Below are 6347 nucleotides of genomic sequence, written 5' to 3' on the forward strand. Positions count from 1 at the left end.
ATCTGACAATCCCACATGGGGCCCATGATTCTGCCCACTTTTTACCCACATGGGCCCCGCATAAAAATGCTGGCTGGGAACCCTGTATCCTTTGAAGCTGTGTTCTTGTAGTAACTGTGGATAATTGATCACTGCCTTTGATTCCAGCTCCATGTCTCTCCACAGCTAATACCGTCATTTCAGGCGCTTTTGAGTGGAATCCACAAATGAAAATAAGAGGTCCTATTAGAAGCTTTGATGCAAACATGACAATTGCCCTCAAAAGACGCTTTTTGAGATCAAGCATCATCTCCAGCATTCAGAATTATTTAGCTCCTTAAAGTTGTGCACACATTGTTCAGAGGTCTCAAAAATGGCACACTTAATTAACACCATTAATTCCAAGACCGACCTTTTTTGCCAGAGCAGGGCACTGATCACATCAACATTAAAGCCTGAGCGTTCATTCCCACAATACTGTTAATTTGGCCTCATGCAAGAACATTTTCCTATTGTCATCCCTGCATCTCTTTTTCATTTCCCATCATTCTCACAAGTGTTCAAAGACAGATTCCCCAAACTATCAAGGAGACGCACTATGCTCAAGTTTAGGCTCTACTCTACTAGTAACGTTGTCTCAGACTGTCTGAATTTCCCAAATAAAAAGTACCATCAATTTATAAAGTACCATGACAGTTTAGTATTCAACTCCATCTACAGTAATATCTAGATAGAATGCATTTTATGATTGTATTTTTTTTTTTAAATAACTGGTAAATGAGCAAGTTTCAAAAAGTAGTTTCATTTCCTTACCTACTGTGACAAACTCAATTGGTTTGCTCCAGTGTTTTTATAAGTTGTAATCAGTGGTCAGGGGTCATGGCTCATATTCACTGATTATGCAGAATTAAATAAAACAAATAATAAGAACACTGTAGATAAGTGTGTATGCCCAGTCAAGGTACAGTAAAACTATACAGCGTGTTGCTATGACTGAATAAATAATTGGCAGTATGAGGTATTTAAAATGCACGTGTAGAACCCGAGCATGTGTGTATTTCAAGCCTTTGTGTGGTGTGTTCTAACAAAGAGATTGATCCCCTGGGGATCAATAAAGTAGAAATTATTATCTTCCAGCGCCGTGGTCGAGCTACCGCACGGCCCCGTGCATCCCATTGATAAACAATGGACAAGTACAGAGAAGGGACGTGTCAGCTGACCTTAGGTAGTTGTGCAGGAGGATGCATTTCTGGTGGGGTCATCCATCTGTATCTCTGTATTCCTTGAGAGCTTGCTGGTCTTTTTACAGGTGGTACTATATTTCTGTTAATGATACAAATTTAGGAAATGTAGAACATTCAGTTAAAGAAAAGGCAAACAAGTGAGAGGGCCCTTTGTAGACACACACACACACCGCATGCAAATTGACAAGCAGCTTGCATTTCTATTAAGAAATCAGAAAAATCAATCACAAACAGCAGTTATATTTCAATAAGGAGAGACTACGTTGCATGTATGCAAACATTTGGAAGTTAGAAGGGCAAAGTAATAAGGCATGTCAACTTTGGAGATTAGACTCCATTGTAAAAAGGTGTGTATGTATTTCATAAGTTTAGAAAAAGCCCAAATATATCCCCCAATGGAGTCCAGACACTGGTGGTGGCAACTAAAGGAGGGAGCCGTCAGCCAGAAACTGAAGCTGACAATGCCAGGAGGTGGAAAGGGGGGGAATCGGGTTGCTCTCGTCTGAAACTACGACTGACAGAAGCAGGGGAGAGAACAGATTTAAAACAAGGTCGTCATGCTGTGATTGGGTTGAACATACAAGCCCAACTCGGGTTTACACTAACGTTTCCCCCCAAAACAGCTGATCAGTATAGGAGAAGAGTGTTAACGTTAAAGTTCCTCTGACAGAATTTACACTGAGCTACATTGTCGCTTCAATGCAGGTTTTGGCTTGCGCCAAAGTCGTTGACAGTCTGGCTGCAGAGCACACACACTCTACATTTTTATTTCCAGAAGAAGCAGGCAAACTTATTTCTTCTGATATGGTTTCAAAAGACATTTACACTTAGGCCAGGTGATCTTCAGCAGTAGTCAGTCGGTCACAATGATCAGCTACATGCAACCCCACAAACCCTCAGGTTGTGATGAGCTGCTGAAATTGTCGTCGCTGTTCAGAATCATCTCAAGCACCTCCTTTACCGGCGTGGCCTCTTTCAAAAGGGGTTTATCTCAACAGCAATGTCTTGTTTACTGTGGGCGTTCTCACCGTGCTTCCCCTAAACAAGGTTTTTTTCCTCATATGCACAATCTTAAAAAAATGATTGCATTGGCCATATTGGAAAGTGTAAATAAGGTTTTTGTCAATATTTCTCCTACTTGTAAAATAAAAACTTGCGTCTAAATGCAAAGCAAGTTACTAATCCTGTTACGAATTGAGGAAATGAAGACTGAAACGTTGAGATGAGGCAGGCAGGCGTGAGAAGTGTAACAAGGATTTATTCTCAAAACAGAAAGTCCAAACACAGGGATCAGAAATACAGTACAAAAAACAACTCCAGGAAAACAAAGTCCAAAATCCAAAGGGAGACAAAAATCTAAAAAACAGAGAAAGGGAAAACTCACAGGGGAAAACTGACCCCAGGGAAGAATCCAAAAGCAGGGAAAGATAACTGGGACTGGGACCGGGACTGAGACCGGGACAACACACACAAAACCACCCGACAAGAGACAAAGGGAACACAGAGGTTGAATACAGGAGGTAACGAGGAACTGATGATACACCAGGTGAATCACACCAGGGCGGGGACGACAATCAAAGAGGCGGAATCACAAGACAGGTAGTAAAACCAGAGACAAGTCCTGCACAGAAAACCAGACTATCAAAATAAAACAGGAAACAGAACATAGAGACACTCACAAGCGAACACAAGACAGAAACAACACAAGACCAGGGAGGATACTAGGACTCAAACACGAGGAGACAAGACAGAACCAAAAAAACTAGAAGAGGAGGAACAGAAAACAAAGCAGTATAACAGAATCAAAACAAATCCTCCCATCCAAAATTGTAAAAAATGAAAATCACCAAAAAAAGTGTGTTGCGCCTTTGCAAAGGTAATTCTTATGAGTTCTTAGCCTTCCTTGAAAGGGAAGCCAAATCTGAATTGCTTGTCAAATCCCATGTTTTTCTCAAGGGAGCCCAAAAACTACTCACTGGGTTGGGTTTTTCCACAGTTTGTGTGTTGGTACCTACTCCAGATACTCAAATGTAAGTGTACAAGTATAGACAAAGTTAGCTTTTCATGAAAGTTCCCCTTCAACTGCACCAGCCTGTTGTGAATTGCTCATTTCAGCCTGACGAATGCCATCTGTTGCTGGATAGGTGTGTTTCATGAGATTTGATCATTAGCATGACCGACGCCCCTATAGTGTTCCATTTTGTGTGCCAGTTCTATCTACACAACAGAAACAAATACTTTCACACCAAAGAGATTCAAGTTCTGCTATCAAAACTCTGCAGAATAAAAGATAAGAAATTCAGTCCGCAAAAAACAAATGCAAATGACAACACATCATCAGAGCAGAGCTGTACTTTGACAGAAATAAAAACAGGCAATGGCTTGATATGACAATCGATGCTAAAAATGTCTTTCTGATTAACATGAGGGGCGGCTAATGGGACAGAATGGTGACAGAGATATTGGGCTGAGAACAAATTCTTAAAAATACCTCTAAATGTGTGTTCTCCCCTTCGGAGATAAAGTGTGCATGATTGTATGACAGGTCTGGACCAATCGGAAATTAAGTTCAATAAATGATGCACCTCACAAAACATACGTGTGTGAAAGAAACAGCCATGTGAACGTCTCCAAATGACCCCTGTGCACATGTGTACATACAGTCCCTAGAATCACATCTCAGCCTTTAGTCCAGACCTGAAGACCCTAACCCCAATTCAAATATGAGACACAGACAGGCCAATGTGGCATGAAGCATTATGAATATGTGTGTAGTCAAGTTTTGTTTGAATTGAAGGTAAAACATTTATTCATAGTGGCCATGATGGTTTCAGTAATATTTCTATACTAGTGAAACGTTTAAATATTGATAACACTAATGTTAAATTATCATTTTTCGGGAAAAACAAAGCAAGTCTTTACTATATACAAACAGTCACTAGGTGAAAGAATGGGCAGGGACAGTTCAACTGCAATATATGGATGTCCCCTCCATGACATGTTTGTCATTGCTGAAGGACAATGTAAAGTTCACTCTTAGTCTTTAACCCTCATGTTGTCCTCGGGTCAAATTGACCCGTTTTCCAAAATCAATGTTCTTTTTAATTCCCCAAAATAACATGATTGAATCAACACAACGATCTTTGGCAAGTAAAAATCTACTTTCATTCATTTTGCGGCATCTCATTCAATTTTATAGCATTTGAAAAAACAAATGGAAGTGGTTTTGAAAACGTTTTGAGTAAAAGTTGACATATTCCACTCTGTGATTATCCATCAACTTACTTTTCTTTAATTTTAGTCTAAATAATTCCTAATTTCTGCTTTTCTAACTCAAACGTTAGGTATAATTTACTATAAATGAGGTTTGACCATAAATTCCAAAAATAACTGTAAAACTAAATTTGACAAAAAAAGTGACAAAAACGTGAGAAAAGGTTTAAAAAAAACATTGATAAAAGTGTTGATTTTCAATTTTGACAAGAAGACAACACAAGGGTTAAATGTGTATTTTTTAAAGCCAATTTGTTATAACATTATAGAAAAGGACTTTCTTTGTGTTATGCTGTGTGTGTGTGTTTGTATGTGTTGAAGAGCGAAACCATTCCAGACAATGCTTTCAAATAGATACACCAGAGAGAGGGGGGACTGTGTAAAGATTTTTTTTTCATTATTTTGTAATCTTGCTTTTGCAAAATCACAATTGAAAACACACACACAATCCGTACATACTCATACATGCAACTGACTTGCACACATTGACAGACGTAGACACAGACACAATAATACACACACATACAATGCACATTGATGCAGTGGGCAGAGTAGAGCAGCCCCTTGACAGTGATCTATAGTCAGCAATTCATTACTCCCGCTAATGAGGAAGGTGAGATGGCTGCTCTCAGAGCAACTACCCTCCAAACCACTGCAACACTGCAGCAAATTACATCCAGTGCAACTCTCAAAAACACTCTTACACTCAGACCTGAGGCATAAACAATTTAAAAATATCTCTTCTTCTATCACCTTCTACATTGTTTGCTCACTTTATGCCCAAAATTGGTCTCTTCTTTCCCCCAGCACATGCACTCTGTGTTCCAAACCATGCTGGATGCATGATGGTGCAGCACTCGGTCATGATCGATGCTGAAGATGCAGTTATGTTGCGGTTAAGCCAGCAATCGTCTTAGGAGAAGGTGTCTGGTGATCCACATCCTCTTCATCTTTAGTTCACTCACTGGGGAAATCAACAGATGAAGATACAATACACACACCAATTGCGTCTCACTATCTTTGTGGGGACCCGTCCTTGACGTAATGCATTCCTAGCCCCTTACCCTAACCCTTAACCATCACAACTAAATGCCTAACTTTAACCCTTACCCTCACCCTAGCCATAACTTAACTCTAACCCGATTCCTAAAACCAAGTTTTCATCCTTAAACACCCCTCTAAAGTTGTGGAGTCCAGTATTTTGGCCCCTCAACGCTGTCCGGACCCCACAAGTATATTCTATGCATGGTTTTTGGACCCCACAAACATGTTAAACAAGAACACACACACACACACACACACAGGTTTTTTAGTATTGACCTCTTTTCAGCCCCACTCAGAGTTACAGCAAAGAAACGCATAAATCAAAATGCAGTGCTCATTAAAGATTTAAGGTAGTTTGTGTACAAATCTGGGATTCAAATTCAAAGAGATGTATTATTAAATCACTACGTGTGTTTATGTTTGTTGCTGGCTTCTAATCTCAATATGCTAAATTCATAAATCTAGTCAGTCACACTTCTGATTACATGCTACAAACCCATGTAAAACAATTGAATGTCACAGAGAAACCACTGGCAGGAGATGGAGATTGCGCAGCAGGAACATTGCATGTGTATCAATCACGCATAGGTAATTATGTGTAAACTAGGATTTGGCAGGAATAAACTGGCAGCTATATAAACAACCTGTGGGATCTGCTTTGAGTACGTGCACCACTGACATTTCAAAACATTTGATGCTGCGACAGCACCAATGTAAATTCGTTAATGAGTATTGTTTTTTTACTGAGTCAAATGGGCTTAACATGTTGCAGAATTATAGTATCCTGACATGAAAAAGGCTGTCAAT

Source organism: Etheostoma cragini, chromosome 1 (genome assembly GCF_013103735.1).
Source record: "Etheostoma cragini isolate CJK2018 chromosome 1, CSU_Ecrag_1.0, whole genome shotgun sequence".
NCBI classification, from domain to species: domain Eukaryota; kingdom Metazoa; phylum Chordata; class Actinopteri; order Perciformes; family Percidae; genus Etheostoma; species Etheostoma cragini.